The 26349-nt window shown below is 42.8% G+C and overlaps 1 protein-coding gene across 16 annotated transcripts in view; it reads right to left on the bottom strand.

Annotated features, from left to right (window-relative positions):
* Nucleotides 1–26323, bottom strand: part of LOC110364253 (uncharacterized) — a 91678-nt gene extending 65355 nt beyond the window's left edge. Inside the window, exons 1-7 of one of the 16 annotated variants that reach the window (XR_010472061.1) lie at nucleotides 26154–26323; nucleotides 25796–26040; nucleotides 12897–13003; nucleotides 8032–8210; nucleotides 7230–7290; nucleotides 1595–3487; nucleotides 509–654 (exon numbers count right to left, since the gene is read on the bottom strand). The gene's annotated coding sequence lies outside the window, so the exon portion shown is untranslated. The other 15 variants (XR_010472062.1, XR_010472068.1, XR_010472066.1 and 12 more) reach the window with 15 other exon arrangements.
* Between the last annotated feature and the right edge of the window lie 26 nt (nucleotides 26324–26349).

The raw sequence follows: 26349 nt of genomic DNA on the forward strand, positions 1-26349 counted from the left end.
GACACTACAGAAATGTCTCTGCCCCCCATTAGTGAGGAAAAGCCATAGTAATCGGCCCCCAGTTTTCAACTCTGCTGGAGACTTTAGCATTGCCTAGAGACTTATTTGTTTATTTTCCTGCAGCAGGGATGAGCGTTTTCCTGGACAGACCCTCTGTGGCAAGGTTCAAAGGATGCAGGTCTGCCTTGCTCTGCTCCTCCTCCCTGTTGCACACAGGAACCAGCACTTCCCAAAGCCACCTCTGTGAAGTCTGCAGTGAATTAACATGACACTGGCAAAAGTAAAGCTGTGAAAAATATTTCTACTTTTAAAATGTCTGGCAAAAAACATCTGACATAAAAAGCAAAAGCAATCACAGTAAAGATAACTCAAACAGAAATACTAGGAGATTTATATGTGTTCAGTCTCTCCTGCTAGTCCCTGTGCATGCTGCAAAAGGAGGATGTCTCAGCAAGAGAGCTTCACCCATGTTTGACTTCCCAAACACATGAGTGAGTTGCAACCTTACCTGTTCCCTCCATGATGCTCAACATCGCAGTTCCCACGCTGAGGTCCCTGCAGTGCTCTGCCATAGTCAGGCTGAAACAACAACTGAGTGACAGTGGGCTCCGGCCCCACTTCATGTAACCTCACCAAAAGTGACCCTAGAAACCACTGGTAGGGGAACAATTGAAAAAAAAAGTCAGTCAAAGAGCTGTTCACCACCCCAGTTCAGGTAGGACACCAAGGAGAGGTGATCACAACCCTCCAGGCAGGACACTGAAGACTTCCCCTGTCCAGCTTGGGCTTGTTGAAAACTAGAGTGATTCCGCTAAGACTTGACTTGGTATCACCAGGTAGCTTTCCTCCTCAGCACAAGATGTCAAATAATTTGCAAAATGCTTGCAATTGCATTCAAATATGCTGGCTCTGCTGGCTAAGCATGATTTTTTTGAGCAGTGCCTTAATTCTCAAAAATCTTTCCCCTCTGAAACTACAAGGACTTGGCACTCAAAAGCCAAAGGAAGAAAAAGCTGTTGTGATTTCTGAACCAGCAGCCCAGGTTGCTTTATTTCAGTGCAACTGGAGGCAAACAGCTCAAGAGAGTGTTATCTCCATGGTTAGAGACCACAGTTCATGCAAGCCTGAGAATAGATAGCAACAACACTCATGAACCCCTCTTCCAAACTTCCTACATGAAAACCTGACTTTAAAATATTTTAAAGCTGCATTTTTAACACCTGTAACACTAATTTACTCACATATATATCTGATTACTGTGGTGTGCGAAAGCATCAGTTACAATATCACAGAAGCACTCTCCTGCTGACATGGCCCGTAATGATCTCAAACTTCTCTTTATCCAGGAAAAGTTGTTTGTTTTGGTTTGGTTTTTTAAATGCCTTAATTATTTCATTTCAGGTAAACTCCAAGGAGTTTTCCAAAGTCAGCCTAGAGCCTGGGTTGGAGCTCAGCTGGGCTGGTTTATTTTTCAGCCCACAGCTGATCCAGGCCCTCATCACTGCCTGTACCAGCTACCATATCAGGTTCTGTGAATGCAATCTGAATTCAACAAGCAGCCCTAATTAATGCCCCTTATGTTTGTTTGACTCACCAAAGATACGTGTCGGCCTAAGTAGTAAATCTCATCGTTGCATAGGAACTATAGGGATCAGTTCATTTCCAAATGTGTCCTGGATAGAGCCCAAGATATCTAATACTGTGGGGAAAACACATATTGAGTGTCAAACTAAAGCAACAGCAGCTCTGCAACAAATGGCAACTTCCTCCTGGAAGAGTCAAAGATGGCTGTAACTGCAGATGCTTTTAAATGTACTTTCAGAGTATGACTTAAAATAGTTCCTCTCACTCCAGTTCCTGCTTTAACTCATATCCAACTGCTAAACATACTGTGGCTGTTCCTGCTAATATGCTCTCTGACAAATCATAGCCATGCATAGGTTTCATTTCAGTATTTCCAATTTACTCTTCAATGGGAGACAAATGTGTCTTATTTGCTGACTGCTTAATGAATCTTAAAGAATTTCCAGGCATGCACTGGGATGGTGCTTATTAGAGCCGCTTGCAAATTGTTTTATTTGCTTAATTCTGTGTCCATAAGATATTCACTGGCACCTGGATGCTGTACTGGCTGGTGCAAGACTAACATGGAAGTCAGTATATTAGGTAAAAAAATAGAAACTTCAGTGGGAGTTTTCCCATTTACACTTGACCAGAGTCAGAAACCAACATATCAAACTGACAAGATGTGTTATATACTTAAATGGTTGCTTTACTCGTGTAGTCATCTGGCTTCCCATTGTAACTGTCCTTTAGAAATATATCAATAATCTGATCCTGGCAACTTCAGGTCTGTTTAATTTCATACACCCAGGGTTTACTAATAATTATACATATTGCTCTGGTGGCCGTGCCAATGAAAGACACCTCCGCGGATTGCATTTTGGGATGGATAGGATTTTTTAATTTGTTTTTTTTTTAGGGTGACAGCTTTAGCAGGAAACACTTCCAGGTGCAGCCTTCCTGACATAAATATTTATACTGTCATCTGCCTTTCCACCTGCTCTCAGTCACTGGACCAGAGGTGGGAACAGTGGATTAAGGGCTGGGGACAAGGGGAAATGCAGTGAGGAGAAAAGCTGAGAGGGGATCCCAGAGCAGCGGTGCTGGAGGAAATGAGGGAGAGCAAGGGATGGAGTCACGGGCAGAGGTGGGGAAACTGTAAAAATATACCACAGCATATATGATTTTGGCTAGGATGTGAGCAGGTTTTCACTGGCAAATCTGTTGGTGTCCATCAGTATTCTGGATTTCATGTGAGTTGTGGGTACGTGGCTACAGACACGGCAAAGCCCCTTGAGCAACAAAGAGAGAGTTTGATCAGAGTCAGACAGAGTTTGAGGGAATAAAATGCCCCAAAATAAGTGGCCATTGGAATAGAAACAAAAAGAGAAATTGTACATTGACCCTGAACTCATTTGACCGAAAAAAAAGGAATAAATCCCTCATTTTTCCGGCATAAAAACCTCTGCAGTTTTCTAGGGACTAAGAGGCCTTAGATCTTACTGCTTTGTCTTTCTTACTGCTAGTAGGGCATTCAGCCTTAAGAAAACCATTAAGAAAATGTTTTCCCAGGGTATCCCGGGCTTTTTACTGTTCAATAGCAGGGGGGAAAAAATGAATTAATATTATTCTGTTGGTTTCACAAACTAAGAGAGAAGACTTAAGGGTTTCCCTCTCTTAGAATAGTTTTGCTTTCCAAGTCTCAACTGTACCAAAACTAGCCACATTTACTGCAGAATAACCCCTTTAGTGTTTAGCGTGTATTTGAAATATCCAGGCATGCCAGATGAAAACCAGCAGAAAGAAATCAGTGTGCCAAGAGAAAAAGGCAAGGATGGGATTGGATCCTCTGGGTCTGGCTGCTGGCGAGGCTGCCGCATGTGTGTGCTCTCCACTTCACTCCCAGTGCCCTTGATTTCTCAGGCTGTTTTGAAAGACAAAAAGAAAGTTGGTAATCATACACCGACAGATGGTTCCTCGCTTAGTTACTCTTTATATACAGGGAAGCAACTGTGACTTTTTTGTTGTTGTTGTTATAGCCACATTCATGGTGAACTTCCAACTCCAAATCTATTTCTAAGAAGCACTGTGCAGCAAATGTCTCTTAATAACAAACCTTGAGCTGACTGGAAGTTTCCTTTTTCAACATTCATATTCCATTCTTCGAAAAGTTTTTACCCTTTTTTTTTTCACTATTCAATGACAGAGCTGTCTAGACTGTCTAGAAAGTTTTCTGGTAAATGCTGTATTAAATATATTTCTTTCATGCCTATAATTAGAAATTAGATGTTTCTTTCTTGGTTTCTGACTGCCCTTCTTTACCTTCACTGCAAATTGGCAGCACATGAGCTGCTTGGCTTTTATTGTGATCGTAAACATTTTTGATTGATTACTTAGGGGCAAACATAATGTTTGTAACACCTCCCTACACGTATCAAATTTAAGCTGTATCTGTGCACAGTCCTTTTTGAATGGTATTTTGTAGTACCCTATGTGCATAAAATTAAGAAAGTCCCTGAATAACTTTACTAGATGGAGGCTTGAACCAAAAATCTGGCACACTGTCTTAAGGTTAGAAGAGTGGTTCTCTACAACAACTACAGAAAGCTTGTGCTACAGTCCGCCTCATGCTTAGGTGTTCATTTTGCTTTTGACCCTTTCATGTTGATGTAAGAATTCATTGTACATCATACATGCAAGTGAACAGCAATTTCTCCAAGATTCCCTAATCAAGGGAAAACCCTGTAAAACCCTGGCGGGGGGGTTGTTTCACATTTTCTACCTATGCAGACATCAGTACAGGCCTGCATCAAAATTGATGAGTGTGAACAAATTTGCACATGAAGCAGTGTCCAAGTTTTCTTTTACAAACACGGGGGAGACTTTCACTGATACTTTCTTTCCAGCAGCACAAATTCCAGGCATCAGAACTACTCAGCTTTTCACATATTGAAGTGGGTTGAAGAAAAAAAAAAGACTTCTAGCTTGACTTTTTAAAAATACATTTTAAAAATATTTCATATTTGAAAATCAGAAAGGGGACCATCTCTACACTTGTTTACCATAAAGAACTTAATGTATCTGTGTTTAGTTATTTTTAAAGAATCCTTTTGAATTTTGTGAGGGAAAATCTCAGGGAACACAGTCAACTTAATAGATTTCATTCAAAAATTATCTGATCCAAGCCCAGTTCAAATTATTTTATATTTGGGGATGGGGTCTTGGGGTAGTCCATCAAAAACCTGTAAAATTTAGTTCTACCTCAAAATCAGTCCATAGCGGGAGGGATCAGAGCCAAATTCAAGACTTTTCCCAGGTCACTCAGCACTATGCAGGTTTAATTTCTCAAGTGAGAAGTCACTTCTCAAATGATTACCATTACCAAATATCTGTCTCAAAATTCACTTTATAACAGGGATAAATGAGAGGAAAAGTCCCTTTCTCACAACTGTTTTATGGGTATACCACATTGCTGGCCATTTAGCCAAAAAATATGTAACCTTGGTTTTCTCTGAGGAATGCCATGCTGTTAGACAGGATCACTGATGTGAACAACTCACTCCCTTACAAACCATTGTCTTCTTTGCCTCCCTTTTGCAAAAAGTCCTCTTCTTATTGATCTAACTCAGTAGACAACTGAGCATTTCTTCTGTTCTATCCTCAGTTCACCTGCTAGGACTTGAGCTTGCCCAAACACTACCGGAAAGTATTAGGATGATGCCACATTTTCACATGGAGAAAGAAGATATCACAAGGAGATGCAATGGTATGACCCTTAGACAAACCTACCCAAAGGCCTGGCCCAATTATTTCAAAGATGGTTTTTGTGTATGTCCTTGTTGCAGGAGAGCTTGAGGTAGACTCTTTGGTCCAGCCAGACCTGTTGTCCCTCTCCATCTCCTCATCATAAGAATCAAGCACGTCCCCAACACTCAGCCCAGCCAAATTGCCCTGCAAACACCTCCCTCCCCTGACTTGGTGGATCCTCCAGCTGCCACCCTCCTCCTCCTTCTCTTCCCCTCTTTGGCACTGATCTGAAACCCCCACGGGTCACACAGTGGGCAATGAGATTAAGACCAGGATTTGTAAAGATGATGCATTTTTAGACAGCTTAATAGGCCAGATGCTCAGCTGAGGAGCAGGCCATCTGTCTACTCAAGCCCTACCTGTACCAAACAGGTTATGGCTAGCAGAACTGTTAAGAGAGAGAGGGAGACAATTTGGGACTGCAAACCCAAAACCCAGCTACATGGGGACACAGAAGGACCTTCTGACATGAAGCACGTGGAAGAGAAAATGGGAGATGATGTTCATGGCTGATAAAGGCACCAGTAAAACAGGGATAATCCTAAATAAATCCTGTGCGCAGTGAGGGACTTCTTTGCTCTTTCAGCAGATATAAAGGAGCCCAAGAGTCAGCAAAAAACATAATTATACTAACTTTAAAACTCTTTGCGCTGCCAGAATGGTGTGAACTGAGCCCAACTTATAAATGAGTCAGACCCAGTCTCCAAAGCCAGCTGTTCCTTTAGTCCAATGATTTGTCTCCATACTTGCTGATAAGCTGTCTATGCCCTGTGACTTACAATAAAAGGGAACGATGGTCCCTGAACAAACCCAGAGAAGAGGTATTGATTTGCAAATAGTTTAAAAGAATATCCAGGGGTCACAAGATGACCCTTTTTGAGCTCTGACATTTTATATCAGGGAAGATCCTATTGAGATGGGAATTCATATCCTAGACATTGTTTTGTCATGTTTCATAAATAAGTTGAATGGCTTAATTGATTGACACTCACTGCACTTTCCCAGCTTCCTCTGACTCAAAAGTACACTGCTGTTTTCTGCCATAAATAATATGAACTTTCAATCAGCCACCAGACACAAAAAGGAACTGAAAATTCTTCATACAATAGCTGCAATCTGGCATGCGAGGCACTGTAGGTCTAAAAAGGAGAGCGGTATTTGGTATTACCAGGTATTAATTTTCTTCCTGTGGCAGCAACAGCATTTTCCCACCCAAATGACCCAAACGCTAAACAAGAATTACCCAGGGTCTCCTGCAGGAAGGAAGACCAGTTTTTCCCCACATTTATGTGTGTCCAGGGGTTAGGAAACTGATTTGCAATCCTGTGAACACAACACAGGGAAGGACACGCTGGACAACCAAATCCAGTCCCTTTGAGGTGCTGGTACAGCATCCCCTTATCGTTTCTGGACACTGATCCAACTCCATCTCAACCCCAGTGATAGTATTTTCCCCCATGCTCCCCATTTGTCCCCAGATATTACTCCTCTAATGGTTACAAACCCCCTTCTAATTTCCAACCCATGCTTGTTTCTGATTAATTGAAATAAATCTTCTTTCACGCCAGTTTTATTCTTTGTCTTAAATAGCTCTTTTCCTCCATGGATGTTTAGCCCCGTGATGAATTTATCATTCATTTCTCCTCCTCAGCCTTGGTTTCACTAAGGGAAATAAAAAAGCCACACACTTTGGATCTCTCTTTTTCTTAAGACATTTTAATGGCCTTGTCAGCAATTTTGGTGGCTTTTGGTGAGCTTGGGAAGCTTGTAGCCCATGTGCTAGAAAAAGGTGTAAAAAATAGTTTTAAATTGTTGAGGAGTTCCTCTTGAGGAAGAAAGGTGTGGATGTAAGCTCTTACCTCCAGTTGTTCAAGCTGGAAAACATTAGCTTTTAACCTTCCCGTGCTTTAATTTCCTCATCTATAAAACAGAAAGGACAACACAGACCTCAGAGAGGAGTAATTAAGGTTTCTAAAATGCCCAAGATATTCAAGTGAAGAGTTCAATTCTAAATGAAAAGCTCTTTTGTCTGTTGTTCTCTGCTTGTTACTTCTTAAGGAGTGCAAACCCTGGAGAGATGACACTGTCCCAGACTAAAGCCAGTGCTTCCCCATCAATTACAGCGTGTAACTGTTATGCAAGAAGTTTCAAAAAGGGTGACAGGCACCAGTTGCTAAGACAGAGCAATAAAAACTGGGAGAGAAAGAATACTGACTGAAACTATTGCAAGGCCAATTGTTAAGATCAGTAGTTTTTCTTTAGAAGCAGCATCAAACAGTTAAATCTATTTTCTTGCTTTGCTTCAGATGAAGTCTCTCTGAGGATGATCACTATAAGCATCCTCATCTGTAATTAATAAATGTTTGGAAGGACACTTTCCCACTCAACATATGAAATTATAGATGATCCCTTAATTCCCCAGACATTTGCAAGTCTTGTCTTGTCAGAATTGAATTTACTACAGCTGATTACCCTGAGAATGCACTGACCTTCTTAGCTCCTGCTGTGGTCTTTATTTTTTCCATGGCAGATAATATGGGGACCAGAAACTGGGGACTTGGTAGTAGGGATTATGTGATACTAATGAAACAAAGCTTATTGTTGATGTTAACTGTTATTACCACTAAAAAAAGTGCACAACTCCAGACAGATGGACTTTACTTTGTTATACCAGGAGGGAGCAAATGCATTTTGACAGTAGCAGCATCTATTTAAAATCTGGATCACATCTGGTGCCTCTCCAAAGCAGGCCATATCTGATCAATCAGAATTATGGCTCTCAGTCTCCAGACGAGTTAGAAGAAATTCATTATCTGTTTTGAAGCTTGCTTCTCTTTCATCTATTAAAAAATAAAATAAGATTCATTGTCACTGGATCCATTTAGCTACTGAAAGGAAAAAAAAAAAAGAGGACAGTAATTAAACTAACTACCAGGCTCCATATCTGAAGACATGATTAATTCTTTCAAACATTGCACATGTAGGTACTTGGCTCATGCTAGGCTTCAGTCAACAGTTTCTTTACTGATGAAATAGATAACCTTGGACTTATCTCCATTTCTGGCTATTTCATAAACTCTCAGAAACACCCAAATGAATTTGTTCAGACTCTGTCAGAGGTCAATATTTGTCTTTTAGGCACATGTAGGCCCTGCACTGGCTTGAGAGAGACCACCCTGAGGACAGCGTTGTCTCCATGGGGCCTCCTACCCCAAGGATGTCCCCGCTCTCCCACGTATCCCCTTCTGGACCAGCAGTTTTCAGTGCTGATAATTGACACCGAAATGCTGGGAATTCTTCTGTGTGAGGTCTACTGAACCCCAAGACAGCAAAAGCCTAAGTTCACAAATAACCACAGACAGAACGTATGAGGATGTGTTCTGTTCTGGATCATTTGAACTTCTTTATACAATTTTTCTGATTACAGAGGGAGTTTTTTCTTGCCCTTGCTGATGAACACAAAAGTCACACCAACAGTGACTTAGCCTCTGAAGTTCTTATCATTGCTTCCATTTTTGCCATGTGTTTTTGTTGAGGTCTGCAAGAGCACAGTTCAGAAAATAGCCTTTGAAAGCAATGGACTTTTATTTCCTTCATTCACAACTTTTAAAAGAAAACTTACATTAGAGAAGGCATTCTGTAGGCTTTATAACTAAAGCTGGTGAGAGAACAAAGTGATGTTTTGGGGATGGGGAAACATAGGGTTTAGGTTCAAAACTTTAACCTTTGAAGAACAATTTAAAATGTTCATCTACATTTGTGAAATATTTCTCAAAATTAATTGTCAAATTGCTATTTTTGATTTGTGCTAGTGAAACCCAGAGAAAACATCTGCTTTCATGAGTGGGGTGGGGGTAGTGGCCATAACCTTCCAGAGGCGTATCAGGTGTGAAAAGACCTAGGCTGGCTTTAATTTCTTCCATAGCAGTGATGGCTCTGGAGCAAATTATTTTGACTGTGTATGGATTTTGTTCAGATTGGTAAAGTACAAAATGAGGTTTTAATAGCTGCCTGCCCCAAAACACTAAACCACCCTGAAAATCAGGTGGGGCAGCTCAAAAGCCATTTATCTACCATGGGTGCAGGACTGTCATGGGAAACGTAACTCTGGATGATATATATAAAAATCTCCTGCTAGCAGTACTAACTTCTCTGGAATTTCTACAAATCATGGATGACAGTTTTCTAACAAAGAAGTAAAAGTTAATGGTAACTAAGGTGGAAGTGATTATGTTTGATTCCTGTCCAAGCCAGTTAAAAACACATGGTATGTCAAGACAGCCAGTTTCACAAAGCTGAATCAAGTACAAGCCAGCTGTAAAGAAGGACTGAAGACTAAATGTGATGCACGTAATTAATAGTTTAAAATTATTTAGATAAATGTAAAAAGAACCAAATAACAACAACAAAAATGAACTAAAATAATAAGTAAGGAAGCATTGTTCAAAAAACAATCCAGATTAGAGAAGACGAACAATAATAACGATGAACGGATGGATGTTTAGAAGGCAGATGTTGTAAACATTGAAAATACATCCTGAAGCTATATAAAATTAATAAGGAAGAAAAGGGCTGCAAGGAAATACATATGACCAGAGAAAAGGACAGCAAGAAGCAGATGTTTGAGTCCATTGGGACCAAGAGTAACCCTACCAATACTATAAGCCCATAAATAGTAAGACCATGAGAATAGCCAGTAATAATGCAGAAAGCCAGAAGTGTTTAACAAAAACATCCATTCCTTGCCAGGAGTAAACCAGATATTGTGTTCATATCATAAGGAAAGGATGTCTATTTTCTACTCTAGCCATAATCAAACTAAAATCAAAGTAAAACTATTCAATGTCAGTACAAGCAGATACCTTGCACCAGGATTACTAAAAGAGCAGGAAGCTCCTCTAGATGCTGATTTTAGTAATGCAGGTCCAGAAGGGGCAGAAGCTTTAGAGGAAGTAAATATTACAGCAATGTTTGGACACAGCAAAGAAAACGATCAAATAAGTCTGTTAGCGTGACACTTACTGAGGGTAACAATAACAGCAAATTTGATACAAGATTTGACTGCTAAAGAATCCAAGCAAGTACTCTAAATAACAACATTTTGCAAGAATTTATAGAAAACATAGCTTCTGAAGTTACTAATGTAATCACTGTGAAAGACAGACAAAAAGGACTCACTGCTCTCAATTGTTCCCACTCCACAAAAGATGCAAAATATTCACTTTATCCTCCAGGTAAGAAATATTTGGGGGTTAGGAAAACATGACACAAAATTCAGACTTGCATTCCTTGAAAAACACATTTGTTATCAAACGTAGAAGGATGGAGGAGGTCCTAATTAGGGCTGGTACAATTTGATATAATTTTTCATTGAAAATTACCGGCTGAAAGCTGTAAATTTTTTAGTGAGTTGTGGTGATATAGTAATAGACTTTTGTAAGTGTCATATTTTAGCAATGGTATAAAGCTTCATAGCAGTGTGATCCAGAACAGCTGCAGGAACCCATAGATTATATGAGATACTCTTCTCCCCTCTGTTTTTGTATACACTTCAGTAGTTAACCTCCAATGTAAAGAAATAAAGTATATGTGAAAGAAGAGTAACAGCAACTTCATCTAGTCTCCACCCAAGTCAGAAACAGGCATGAAGCATGGTCTCTGTCAATAACGGAAGCATTTTTTTTTAAAATCTGTCATTTCTTTGCCGAAATGAGGCACATCAAATTCCTTTGGGTGAAGAGACAAATTCCCTTTTTGCCCTGAACTTTCTGAAATAATCCCACTTTCTGAAATAATTCACCACTCCCAGATGGAGCAGGCAGTGGCAGGTTACCGAGTTCAGGCAATGACGGGGGTTCACGTTGCTGTTTGCTTTTTGCAGTTATTTCTGCATTTTCCAACAGCCCTTTTACCATATGGAGACAAAACTCACTTTCAATCCCCAAAGCGTCACTCTTGCTTTAAAATTGTCTGTGATTTGAGAGGTGGGACTGCAATTCCAGATTAGGACACAGGAGGTGTCCAGATTCCCTCTGAGGTCAGTGGAAACGCAGCCTAGGCAGTCAGTGAGATCTGGAGAGCAATTTCCCTGAAGAAGACACCCACTTTGATCAGCAGGTTAAACCCCACACAAATCCCTTTAACATCTTTTTTTTTGAGAGGAATGTATCCAATGCTTTGCAGCAGGAAAACAGAGCTCTTTTTTTCCAATGAAATATTTCAATACAAATTTCTCTCAGTAATAAAATTTCTCCTCAGGACTATACAGAAAGCACTGCTTACTGATTTAAAGCAAATGTTCTTTCAAAGACCCCATTGTTGCTCAACTTTATAGAAACTTTTCTGCTTCACAGCTCTGTCCTCATAATGCACAATGTCTGAAGGTGCAGATACCCTCAGGTTTTTGCAAACACCATGCCTGTTTTCAAGAATAAGTACAAACCAAGGCTTTGCAGTGATTTCTCTTTGATTTTGTTTTCTTTGAGAATTTGTTCTTCCTCACTTCTGGATGTGCCTGTTGACTCTTCTAAGGGAAGGAAAATAACAGAGTTTTCCCAAATGCTGTTGTGTGTCCTTCCAGCCCCAGCTGGGAAATAACACTGCATCCGAGACAGGGTTGCAGGGGATGTAAATCCCTTGTACCAAGACTGTCCTCCCCATCTCTGTCTCTAAGAAACGACCAGCAATTTTGCTCAGGTCATCCTAGGCCACAACCTTTGGTACAAAATCCCCCACTTGCAGAAATACGTTGGGAGGCGCACATTATGAGAACGCCTATGGTATGGAGGTACATTTGCATCACATCTCTGATAATCAAGATATGCTGCCAAGGGACTGTTTACAGGTACTGCGCTATCACATCATGATTTGCAATATTCCAAAGTATATGTAAAAAAAAACAACAAAGAGCCCAAACCGAGACATACCCTGCAGCACCACCTCTGATGATAGAAATTAATTTTCCACACCTGCCGATTTCACACCCAAACCAACATCTGTTTGACAAACACTAGGTGGAGAAAAAAATACTGACTCCGGAGTTTCATCAACAAGTACAGAAAACCTTTTAGTATGTCAACAATCAGCTATTTCTGCTTGATGACTGTCACGCACGTCCAGACGAGATGTGTTTCTCAGCTGTGCTCATTTGGGACAAGGCCATGATAAAGGTGTATACTAATTTTAAAAAGTAATCAGATAGTCTAAATTATGGATTGCATAAAAGAAATTTCACAGTGGAACTCAGATGTGACATTATCTTGTTCATACATATGGTATAAGCATATTTTCACCCCAGTTTGAGTTTGGATTGTAAAGCCAATTACATTTAGTTAGACAAAAAGAGGAGATTTTTAACTGTGCCGACAGTCTTTTTGCTTTACAAGCCATGCAAGTTGCCAGTTATTAGCACCTTACAATCTTCTGATCTTCACCCCTGACGTTTTTCTCCAAAGCCATTTATTTCAGATTTTTAGGTATTCTTCAGAGCTCTGCCTAATCTTCCCATTTGAACATGGTTCACTCACCTTCCACACATGCCAAGTGTTACATTGCCTCTTGACTTACTTAACAATTCAGCCTTGCAAGATCCCAAGACACTTGTCGTCGCAATGTTTGATAATGTAAAAACTCCCTGGAAGAAAACAGAAAGCACTTTTTTTTAAATTTCCACCCACTGAAATATTACATGCTTACTTTATTACCCAAAACAGTTATTAAAACCAAAAGTTTTACATTTTTAATGACATTTATAGAAAGGAAACAAACCCTAAATATATGAAAGGCACTGAGCCGGACCAAGAGTGCAACAAAGCATTATAGTCCTAATTCCTAAAATCAAGTAAAAATTCAGGATCTTGGCAGGAGTTGAAGTTACTCCAGTTGGATTTCAGTAACCTGAGACCTTTAATAAACCTGGACCAAACCCTTCAGCAGTTAAATTAGCCTACAAAAGGAGTCCCTTCCCCGGGCTCCTCACTGGAGCACCGTCTGCCATCAGCCGAGGACATGTCCTGCTGGGTCCCAGCACCGCCGGGAGCTGCTCCCCCTTTCACACCCGGCCAAGTCCATTCGCGTCACACACACTGCTTTCCCAGGACTGTCCCTTTTCTGTGCCCATGCCCATTTGGCAAGGACTCCCCTGGCCCTTCCCCAGCCCCTGCTCCTGTTGCCCTAGTCTGCACACACACAGATTGCAGCCTGAGCAGCATTTTGGCACTTCAAACCCACAACACCTGTTTTGGAGGTTAGCAGAGAGTGACAAGTATAATCACAGCCTCTCTGCCTGCCAGCAAGCCAATTATGCTATTATTTTTGACTTTTTTTTTTTTGTCTCCCCACACACACATACCCCACGGCTTTCCAAGGCAGCTCCCCAGGCAGCAGCAACACACTTCATGTCAGAATCACAGAATGGCCAGGGTTGTAAGGGACCTCTGGAGACCATCTAGTCCAACCCACCTGCTGAAGCAGGTACACCTAGAGTAGATTGCACAGGAATGTGTCCAGGCGGGTTTGAATGTCTCCAGAGAAGGAGACTCCACAACATCTCTGGGCAGCCTGTTCCAGGGCTCGGGTACTCTCAAAGTAAAGTTTTTCCTCATATTCAGATGTATCCTCTTACGTTTCAATCTGTGCCCATTGCCCCCCATCCTATCCTATCGCTGGGCACCACTGAAAGGAGTCTGGTCTATCCTCTTGACACCCACCCTTGTGATATTTATAAACATTGATGAGACCCCCTCTCAGCTTCTCTTCTCCAGGCTGAACAGATCCAGCTCTCTCAGTATCTCCTCATAAGAAAGGTGCTCTAGGCCCCTACTCATTTTTGTAGCCTTTTGTTTGTCCCCTTTCTGGTGGCCAACAGGTCTTGACTCCATTCCCCAACACGCCAAGGCACTGCACCATGATGCTGCTCCTTGACAGACACATGGCATGAGGATGCTCCAGCAGCTTTGTTCATCAAGCACTTATGCTTATGTTCACCTTATGTTCCCCAAGGCCACCACACAAGGTGAGGTTGCCTCTGGAACTCCATCCTTACATTTTGCCCTTATGGCCTCTGAGCTCCAAGGCCAAGAGGAGTCACAAGCTGCCCCAGTCATGGTTGTACACTGCAGGACTGGGATTTGAGCTGGGGTGACTGTCAGGACAGGAGCAGGAGGCTCATAGAACCTTGTCTAAAGGTTCCTTTAACCAGAAAGTCCCTCCTAATCTCAGTGCAGGGGGTTTTCATTTGACTGTGAGTTGACAAAGGCGGTCTCCCCAGGCAGCCTGGCCTTGTCTCTTGTGTAGGGAGGAGGAAAGGGAAAAGGACCTTAAAACGTGAGTGTAGAAACATACACAGCTCCATCCAACACCCATAGCACACACTTTACTGGTGTTCAGTCCTGCAGCCTCAGTGGGGACATAGTTCCTGGCCACTGCAGTGTGCAGAAAAACACTGGCCGAAACAGTCATATTTTCAGCATGAGCCTTCTGAAAACTTCTGTCTGGAAGCCTCTCTGGGTTTTTCAGCAAACCGTTTTGATTTTGTATTAGCACAGAGAGACCAAGCTTTCTCCTTCTATTCTTGGAAGAGAGTCCAAAGATACCTGCAGCACTAAGGGCATTCAAAGTCCATCTCAATTACAAGCCCTGCTGACCTGAGCTAAGCAGATGGACACTGAGCGAGGGTTCTTTTTTCAGCGTGCTTAACACACTCTGCAATTAAATCCCAAGGGTAGAAAACAAACATTGAGCCTGGTGTATGTAATCTGGAAGGACAGGGCAGGGGGGGCAGAGGGAAAGCCAGGTTGTTGCTTCACACAGGGGCACTCAGGTTTTTGAAAAGACTTCTTTTTTTTTCAATTAAGGCAGTGGTAAATGATCATTTAAGGGGTCATTAGCTCTGCCACCCAAAATAAAGCAAACATAGCAGCACTGAAAAGACCTGTGATGAGCTGACAGAGTCTGCAGAACTCCTCAGTGAAACTCATTTCTTGTTTTCACTGAAGAGAGCATGTGTTTTCTGTAGGGCTATATAATGTGGATACCCCCATGCCCACCCTAGCGATGGGGACATCAGCCATATTCAGCATGTTCACAGCACCAGGAGCCGGTGACAAGGACAGCGCTGGTGTCTTCATGGTGGAAAGTCCAAGTCCCAATATGCAACTAGAAAACATGACAGCATTGGTTTTCATGATGTGCCAGCATAAGAAAATGCACAGGACTATTTCCTTTGGGGTGGGAAGGATGGATGGGGCATAAAGTTTTTCTCTTTACTGGCTTCCCAGCTGCCTAGCAGGACCTGCCAGCGAGCATGGCACTCTCCTAGTTTTGGGGAAGGGAAAACCATTTTCCTTGTAACTTTCTGGCAAAACACCCATCCAATTTCCCAACAGAGAGGAAGCTGACGGCAGCAAAATGTCCAGTGGGCTCCCTTACCTGCTCTGAGTTAAGAAAGTTCGCAGACCTGCATGGGATCTGTCCCCTGACCTATGGTTGCACTAGGGCAGCTTGAAGGCACCACATCCCAGAGGACAAACGGTGGGGCTTGGTATGGGAGGGATGAGTCTAGAAGTGGTGCTGGGCTGATGAACAGATGGAGACAATAAGCCCAGATCCCACCTGCCTCATTCAGGGAGGAGGCTGTGAGAAAGCAAGGAGAAGAGGAAGGTGGAACCAACTCCTCTGCATCACAGAGTGGCCTCGTGGTACCTGGAGGTATTGACTTCAAGAGGTGACAGATCAGCCCAACCAGATGTATCTGCTACCTGGACCACGGGGTGGGAGAGAGGTCATGGCACATACCCAAAAATGCAGGTGATGGTGGCCTGATGGGGGAGGTTCGCACTGATTCATGATCCACTTGTGTGGGACTGAGACCCCTCCGCACATGGGAGCACTGGCACATAAAGGCTGTTGAGGACACTAAGAAATGAGAATGGCTCAGCAAAACAGTCCACAGAAGGGAACAGGCTATTTAAAGTGTGCTTGCCCAGGCTATGCACAGCAATGCTCTGTTTGGAGGCCAACAACCCCACCGTGGGGAGCAGTGTGAGGTGAGGAGTTAGGTGCCAAGTTCCCATCAGCGTTTTCCAGCCACAACACTGCTGCTAAATTTAAACAAAATCTGTTCCCGTCCATTCTGGACATCATGCTCTTCCCTGTCACACAAGGCCACCTGAACCTGATATGCCCTCCAGGCATTTATTTATATATTTATTTGCAGTCTGTTCACCTAGTGACCACCCATCCCTCCAGAACATCTCATGACCTCAGAGGCAGCTGGGGTGCCAGGGGCACTCAGCCACAACTTCATGGGAAAGCATGGAAAAATGCAATAAAGTTGCTGATGCAGCTTATGCAGAGTCCCCAGGAAGTGTAAGGATCTTCATGTTGTCCTGCTTTCATGTAACGTAGGGCAATGTACCTTCTCCACTAAAAATAAGGGTTACATTTGTACCAAAGATGTTCCCAAAGAGAAGCTAATTTCACAAATGCATTTTTTTCTAAGAGCAGGTCACCTTGGCAAATGCTTTTCCTTTCTCTGAGAGTGGAGAGATGGAGGAAACGCCTGCTCAGAGGTCAGTAAAGAGCAATGAAACACCCCATCAACCAAGCCATGCTATTAAATTCAAACTGGTGATGCCACATGAGTTTTCCCTATATCATATAATCAAATAAAGCTGAAATTTCCATTCCTTTTCAACTGCACTGTTGCTGTTGGAATAACATATAGGGTAAAGTTCCTGCTGTAAAGTAAGCACCCAGGGTTTAGTTTGCATGCTGCAGGAATTGGGAGTTTTTATCCATTTAATATACTTTTTTGTTATGTATCAGAAGCAACGTTTTTAGGAGCCTGAGAAACAGTATGTTTGCATCCCACCTGTAACTAACACTGTTAGTTAAAACATTCCGTGGTGTATTGCTAATAGGACACCAGAAAAGCCTGAAACAGGAACAAGACCATTAGCAAAAAAACATAGGGCACGTCCTTAGCAGAAGGAAGAGACAAGGCACGCCTATATTCCATACTGGCGTCCAAAAGCTTCCCACTTGTCAAAGCCAAAATACTATCATGATCACAGCATTTCCGAATGAAATCCAAGATGGGTGGGTGGGAAAATGCCAAGCCCTTTTATTTTTTCTTCAAAAATTTTTGAAAGGAAATAATAATTTACAAAACCTTTCTCACTGGGAAAAAAAAAAATGTTAGAAAAGGAAAAAGAAAAGGAAAGAGGAAAAAAGAAAAAGAAAGAAAAACAACCAACAACCATTTCTAGCTACATATGGCCCTGCCAAAGCAGTTTTTGTAATTACTACCCCAGGAGAGACCTGGGCTATGATTTAGGTTTCCCAGTGTTTAATTAATTTAAGTAACATGTAACATCATTAAAGAATTTGTTGGGTTTGCTATGGTCAGTTATGACCTGACCTGTAAGTTGTGGCTAAACTACCCAGACTTTCTTGTGTCTGGTCCTGTGATGTTGGGTTTTGTATTTTATTTGATTTTAAGTCAATCCATAAGGACTGCATGGGCCCTCTAAACAAAGTCAAGGCTGTGAGCACCCAGTGCCCCTCAGCACAATCACCCAACAGCTCCCAAACAGGCATCTGGCCCAATCCTTTCTTCATGGACGACTCCATCCCAGGACTCCACTGGTTTAGCTACTTGTATTTAAAAATAGAGAGGAAATTTGCTTTTTCACTTGTTTTCTGTAGAGTCTAGCTAGCCTCATAAACAAGGGAAGGCTGGGGAGGATTTTAAAAAAATCTCTTCCTTCATTGTATTCAAGATTTGAAAATCAGAAGGTGAGACTCTCTAGCAGGCAAGTGTGCAGATTAATCATTCTGACAGCTGGACCCAACTTTGTCTGCATTTCTGCTTAGCAGGTTAATGCTGGACTACTCTTTGTGAACCTGCAAATGACCCAGAGCAGCTACATAAGGCACATGACCAAAGACTTCAGTCCAGAATAATCTGGAAGAAGGCTCAGATTTCTGTTCAATATCTGTTGGTTTGTTTTGGTTTTTTTTTTCCACAGAGGATAAATTATTTCTTTCGGACAGACTTGGAGACAGCTCTGCTTATGATAACTTGTCAACAGAGCAGCAGAGAGAGACAATTGCATTAGCCTTTCAGTTCTTGTGTATGAAAATATGGATAGATTTATGGGCTGTTGCTCAAGTCCGAATACCAGCCCAGCACCGCATGTGTTTGGGGCACTAGATAAATAAGAAAATCCACCTGCATCTGCTATGAACAACAGAAAACAGTGGACGACAGGGAGAACTTCCTTGGCCCTTCAGGAGAGGGTCATAGCTGACGTAAAAGAGCAAAGACCTGTTCCCTCACACAAGGCTGAGAGCACTCCTGCCCCACTGAATCATTCCCCATCACCAGAAAAGCCCTGGTGACCTCTTAGAGGACAAACTGACCCCAGCACAGGAGGTAGCAGCAGAACAGCATCCACTTTCTTGACTCATCCCTACATAGCACTTTGCTTCTTGAGCACCACAGAGCAACAGTGTGGGAGACTCGAGTCTTGTACTGAGGTGGAGCATCGTCCTCAGCCATGACTCTGCAGTTGGCCATACCAGGCCTGCCCGTAGCCATCCACCACAAGGACACCACGTATATGTTTGTTTTAAATATAGAGAGGTGATCCACTCCTCTGCCACTGTGCAGCTAACTGATGCTCAGCCAATTAGTTTGATCTTAGTGTCCTAGATGAGATTTAGTCAGCATTTAAGTATATCATTGACAAAAATAGAAAACCAGAAGGACCTGGGAGCTATTTTGGTCTAGGCTTTGACTGTAAATGGTGTGGCTGATAGCTGAGATCACTGGCTCTATTACAAGTAAAAGCCATATCTAGAGTAAACAGCTGAACTGACTCAAGTAGACCAGCTTCTGTTTTCACATCTTTATAAGTCTTTACGTATGAGAAATACTCTTAACAAGGTCTACATTGCCATATCCCAAGGACCCTTACAAGGGAAACAATTAAACCCTACTGTCCCCAAATACCTTCTTACTTTCATGTCCATCCAGTTACTGCTGTACACAAAGGTCTTCACATTATGTCATTTGATTCAGAACACCAATAATCATATATGAAAATTCAGCTCATGTCTTCTAATAATATCAGATGACTTGGTTTCCAGTAGATAAGTTTACTGCACTAAAGTATATTTTGGAATGCAATATCCAGCCTCTGATCTCTGACTGACTTAATATTTTCCTCCCACTATAGAATTTGAGAAATGTTAATGGTCTTTTTCCAGCCAACACCTGTGAGAGGGAGGGAAGTAGTATCATCTCTGTTTTGAAGAGAATCACTGTTATCAGAAACAAACTAAGGTCAAGGTTATTTGAAATGTCTACAACTCAGTCAGAAATAGTTCTTCTGGGTCCTACTGAAGGTACTGAAAAAGGTAAGAAACTTGGTTGAAATTGTTCTCAGAAGATCAGCTTCCACTGAAGGTAGAAGAATAATTAATCCAGAAACAGAAAAAAAAAAGAAAAAAAGAAAACACAAAACAAACCAAACCCCACACCATCACAAATCCCAGTGGGTGAAAGCTGAAATAAAGCACTGAAATACATAGTATTTTTCCCAGCTGTGAGGATAAAATTACCACGACCTTCCAAAACCAGGGTCCTTCAGCCAAGAGTGACGCCTTTTGCAAGCTCATTTGGAAGTTATGAGCTTGATGCAAAATGATATCTTCTGGTCTGAATCATGTAGGTGGTCAGACTGAAAGATCATCATAATCCCTTCCAGCCTTAAAGTCCATGACAGATTAGTGTCTTTCACATGGACAGTTCTTGCTCTGAGCAGATGCTGAATTATTTCAGCATTTAAGTGTTTTGCTGCTGGCTCTGATAGGATTCACTGCTCCTACCATGCTGCCTTCCAGCTCTTTATCTTCAAGAGAATGACCTGCTGGTAAGGGCTGACACGAGCTTTGTCTTCCAGTCATCATTTTATTTTAACAAGCACTGGATCCGAAAATGGACTGACAACCCATGACAGGAGAGTGGCAGAATTTACAGCCTCTTTCTCAAGACAGACACATTCCAGAAACACCAAGTGAACACATGGAAGAAATGCTTGAAAAACACCTCCTGTGCTGTTTTGTTCACATTGCTCCAACATGCCAAGGATTCTCAAGTATACCTGCCTTGAAAAATTCAAAAAAACACCTGGGGTGCCAGAATTGTGCTTTACTAGATGACAACTCCTAATATGTCACCTTGGACTGATGTCCCTGGAGGAGAAACCTACTATTAGAGACCAGCATAATTGCAAAATCACGGAATAATTTAGGTTGGAAGTCTTCTGGAAATCCTTACTCTAACCCCTGCTTGAAACCAGGTCAGATTCAAAGCTGTCTGCTCCAGCTTTGAGCATCTTCAAGGATGGAGAGTCCCCAGATTCAGACTACTGGAAGAAGAGCAATAAATAACGGAACCAAACTCTTCTTGGCAGTGGTAGCAGGTAGATCAAGGGACAGTAATAAAAGTTAGCAGAAGAGGTTCCCAAGTTACAGCTTAGGAAGCTCAGACTGGCAGCTCTGAGACCTGTAACTGAAGAGGGGATGGAAACTCCACTCCCAGAGGTTTTCAAGACTTGACGAGACAAAGGCTGAGCTGGCCTAACTAACTGTTGGCAATAGCCTTGTTTTGCATGAGATGTTGGACTAGAGACTTCCAGAGGTCCCTTTCAACCCGTGTGCCTATTACTCTGTAAAAAGATAGATCAATGGATCAATCAATCAATCAATGGAAATCAACATAGCTTTTGGAAAGGCAAGTCATACCTGAAAAATCTATTAGATACTTCTGAAGGATTGCCAGACATGAGAGCCAGAGCAGTTTGGTTAATTCATTGCACTTGGTTTTCGAAAAACATTGTCAGCTGGTAAAGGCTCTAAAGAAATCATTGTTATGGATAATCATAAGCAGATATCATATTAAACACTGAAAGTTATAAGTAGGCATAAATAACAATATATATGTGTGTGTACCTATGTGCATATATTTTTGTTTATATGGACATTCTGACATATGTAATATGTTTTATGGAAAGTTCCCAAACACCTTGAAAGCTGTGCTGGAATTTCAGCTGTTTAGTGCAGCTGTAGTGATGTGGAAAAGGGATGAAAGAGTGATGAAATGACCAATGATCAGGTACTAAAAGTTATCCAGGATTTTCAGATCTAAGCCTGAATGTGAGTAATTGTGGGAGATTCTCCTTACACTGAGTAACCAGGCAATGAAACCACAGTCAATTCTCAGTCTCAATAAGCACAGATTAATGTATGTGGGAAAAATCTTCCTAGCCATACATAGGAAAAGGAATGAATAAACTGTGAATAATTGTCTGAAAATTTCAGCTCAGCAGCTTTGAAAAAGAGTGATAGGAATTACCAGAAAATGGCAGAGAAAAAAAAAAAATAAGAAGTCCACTGCACATGCCCAAATTTTGGAAGTTTTTGACAGCCTTGGTCAATATTTCTCAATAGTAAAACCACAAAAAGTGACGTGAAGGGCAATGCTGGTCAGAAACCTGGAGTGGCATCTGCAGGCCAAGTGACAGCATCTGCTCTTCAGCTTGGAAAGAGCTGATGGAGAGACGGGTCCCCAGAGGGAATGCCACCAGAAGCAGGCTGTCTCATCTGTAGGTTTAATTTCCCCAAGCCCTGGATTAGGTTCCTTGCAAAAAACCATGACTATTAACGATTCATACTGGTGTACTCATAATGTGTGCAGAGGACAGGGCAATTAACAGCTTAAGACCATATAGGTATTTCATTCTGAGGTGGCCATATTACATATATGTGGCAAGGTCTACCAGAAAATTCACATTTCAGTCTGCAGAGATAGACTGAGAGAAGGAAAGAAAGCAAGAGACAGACCTCTGACTCACAGGTGCTCGGGTGCGATGAGAATAAATGAGAAACGGTTAAAAACAAGCTGCTCCTTTCACACCCGCACGCCCCATGATGGGACTGTAACAACCATGTAGTCTTGAAGTGGCATCAGAAATGGCAGGGATTCTAGTTTAATGCTTTTATTATTTACTTATAAATACTATCGGTGGGTGGAAAGTCCTATTTACAGTTTTGTAAGGGAATAAATAATTCTGGAAGTCTCTGCTCTCTCCAGGAATATCAGCATCAGGGGATGTGACAGGTTCAGCATCCTGGAGGAGAAGGTCTGGGCACTAAGAGCAGTTGACAGGACACTATATCACTTGTGTCAAAGTGGGGCTGATGTACAAAATCTGACTCACCTGTTACTGTTCCCAAGTAACGAGACCAGTGAGAGAAAAGCGTTATCCCCCTTAGATCTATCTGGGAGCTTTCTCCAGGTCTTGGCCACAAGTTGCTCTAAGGGGCAGAGACCTAAATGGCCAGACTTTTGTGTGACAGCTGAACAAATTCATATTTCCTTGACAGTCCTTTCCAGAAAGATTTTCATACAAAGTGCTAAATACACTGGAAGTTCTTTGATGTAGGACGTTAAAAGCCAAGATACCAAAATGGCCAAATTAGTAGCTCCCACCCATACTAATACCCAGCTTTCCAGGCACTATGTACAGACCCCTGAGTATAGAAGTCTTGGTGAATAAGCATCATCCAAATTAATTTTGGCTTCTCTTCCTGCTATAATCAATGGATTGGAGCTTCTTGGCAGTAGTACTGACTTCAGCCTCTTAGAGAATAACAAAGTACCAGTATAGAACAAAGTACCAGTATGGAAACCAAGCAAAACCAAGCAACGCCGCTTTTGAATTTCAGTTGTGCCTGACAGGTTTCAGAAACCAAAACTCAACCCCACAAAGCTTTGCAAACAGAGAGTGTGACAGGAAAGTTGGCCAGCACCCAAGCCCATCCTGACAGGGTAAACTGGCACAGCTGTTTCTGAAAACACCTACTCAGTTCACCCATGCACTGAGCAGTTTTACAAGTTAGTCATTAACCACCTCACCCCTACAGAGGCCCACACGGTGTATAATAACCTCATGATGTGGCTGTCTACAGCCAAGTGCCTCGCAGATGTGTAATGGATCCAAACCTTCACACGCCCCTGTGGTGTCTTGGGGTGGAGTAGAAGGAAGGAGACTCGGAAGGAAATTCCCATGATGGTTTCAATGGTACTAGAGCTGCCAAAGAGAAGTCAGGATGCTCTGTGGGTGCAGCCGCAAGTGATGAAGGTGAGTTACAGACAGCTGAGGTATTACAGAACCTGAAAACAGCTGCTAGAAGCCGCATTGTGTGGTACTGCTCACTGGCAGGATCTCGCCTGGAATGTGCGAAATGAGAGTTCCTCCTCCACCTGGAAAAGACTCAGATCCCTGTGTTGCTTGGAAGGTTCTTAAACACAGTGGTACTGGCACTACTGGATCAAGGCATGTCCTGTTGAAGTTTGCTCAAATTGTAGTCACACAGGAAAGACTCCAGGTGAAGAGATACAAGATCTGACACTTTGGGCATTCAGCAGGGACCTGGCTTCTACTTCTTGCTCCAGCTGGGTATTCTTATCATTAGACCAGTCTCCTGTCTCCAGAACAAACTCTGCAGTGCACCACTCATTTCCTCATCCTTCCATATTTTCAAGGGGTCCATTCAATCTTGGAGGACTAGGAATAGATTGCGCAGAGAGGACTAGCTCTCTTCTTTGATTTTGAAGGGATCTACTTTGAGAAAGCTGATTTCTATCATGGAGCCCCTGGCCCATTGCCCCCTCAGAGCCGGACAAGACTCCTTCGCATAAGGGAGGATTTCCCAACAACCTTCTGGCAACAGGGAGGCTGCCAGCAAGCTTTGGGGTGTGGGGGTGCTGCAGTGAAAAGCTGGAGAGAACGTTTGATAAATAAAAGGTTTCCTTCCCCTTCACAGCAGTGACATTATGGAAGGAAACAAAACAAAAAGCAACACAGGGCTGAGATAATGCCCTGTACACTGTCTAAGCCTCTGCTAGGGTTCCCCATGCTCTTCCAGGCTGCAAAGCCTGAGAAAGAGAACATGTCCCAGCTGCAAAGACCAAGGTCCTTGTCACTCGCTGGCATTTTTATGATCCCCCTAATTAATTTCTGCTGAACTCACTGTGGTAAATTTTTGAGCACCATGGTACCACCGCTGTACCCTGAGATGGCTGGAGGAGCCTTCTTCCAGGCAGCAGCCATGGTTGTACCTGCTTTCCTCTCTTACACACTATAAATTTGCAAAAGCATGTGAGCTACAACCAGGGACCAGGCCCAGTAAGTGGCATTTATTTCCTCAGCTGCAAGCAGGGCTTGGCCATGGCTGTGCAGCGAGCTGCAGGCCCCACCAAGGACTTCCACGCTCTCTGGAAGGAAGGAGTTTTATTTCCATCTGGCAGCTCTCCGTGCAACAAATCAAGCGACGCATTGTTAGTTTTAAGACAAAAGGGGAGGGGAAGAACAAAAGATCAGAGCGGGACTGATTTCTGTCTTGTCGTCCTCCCCGGGGGCTCTTTCCTGTTTATGAAAAGTTTGCTGAGGGCTACAGATGAGCCCCAAGTACAACCTCTGCTCCAGACAGCCTCCAGCACTTGGGAAGAGGAAATGACTCCGAACTTGGCAACGCGAGGCACATCTTCGCCTGCACGTCCTGCCACTCGCTGGAGAGCAGAAAGCAAAACCTCTCAGAGGAGGTGAGTGGAGCAGTGCTTTTTGTCACAGCCATCAAAGTGAAGGCAAATAAAAGCACAGAATCATAGAATGTCCTGAGTTGGAAGGGACCCACAAGGATCATCCAGTGAAACTCTTGTCCCTGCATGTGACAACCCCACAGTTCACACCGTGTGTCTGAGGGTGTTGTCCAGTCTCTTCTTGAACACTGTCAGGCTTGGGGCCATGGCCACCTCCCTGGGGAGCCTGTTCAGTGTCCAGCACCCTCTGGGTGAAGAACTTTTATCTAATGTCCAACCTAAACCTCCCCTGGCACATCTTCCTACCATTCCATTGGGTTCCGTCATCAGTTGCAGAGAGGAGATCAGCACCTGTCCCTCAGTGCATACTGCACTTAAAATGATGCAGGGAAGCCACTGGTCTGTCAGACTCATGAATTTTGTGGTGTCAACAGCACATCTAGAAATGAGGCTGTTTTGCCGTGGGATCACACAGGGTTTCTTGTGAATGTGACTCAGAGGGAACGAAGATCTCATACCTCAAGGCTGCTTGTGATGGCTTGGCTTATGAGCACAAGTGCAGACTTTGTAGGATGTGCAAGGATCTGGTGGTTCTACAAGGAGATCCACACATTAACCAAATCACTCGTCAGCAGTATCTCCCCACTCCCCTCTCCAAGCCTGGTACAATGCAGTCCATCATGGAACGCGCTCCCCCCATAATTCAGCACAGATGATGCCAGGCCAAACGTCCATCAAGATCCACATCCTCACCTTGCCAGCAGCACCATCCCATGCAAGACACAGGGCTCAAGTAACATTTTCCCTCTTGGGCTGGATTGTTTCCCCCCATGGAGGAAGAGGCACCACCTTCCAGCAAGGAACATTTTAAGTTGGACCCTTCTTGGGGCAGCTCTGCTGTCTCCTGTTGCTGTAACCCCAGGCACTTGGCATATGTATTGGGAAAACAGCCATGACTGTCATCAGTGCACCAGGTAGGACCTATCTACGCTGCTCACCTGGAAGGGAAAAGCCAAGAGCTTCTGTAAAGGAGATGATATGGACACCAAACCCATTTTCTTTCATGTGGTAGGAAATCTGGGAGAAAAATGCAAAGCTGCTCCTTCCCTACCAGGGCAGGTCAGGATTTGATCCATGCTGCAAAGGATGATGCACAGACAAGCTGTGCCTGTGCACTAGTGCTCTTCACAGAGAATGCAGGGTGATGAACAGAAGGTCAACTAACTTGAGGAGAAAAAAGAAAAAAAAATATATTTTACCCAAAGGGAAAGGGAACTGCCATGGCACTTACCCCGTCTTCTTGCTTA

Source organism: Columba livia, chromosome 4 (genome assembly GCF_036013475.1).
Source record: "Columba livia isolate bColLiv1 breed racing homer chromosome 4, bColLiv1.pat.W.v2, whole genome shotgun sequence".
Taxonomy (NCBI): Eukaryota; Metazoa; Chordata; class Aves; order Columbiformes; family Columbidae; genus Columba; species Columba livia.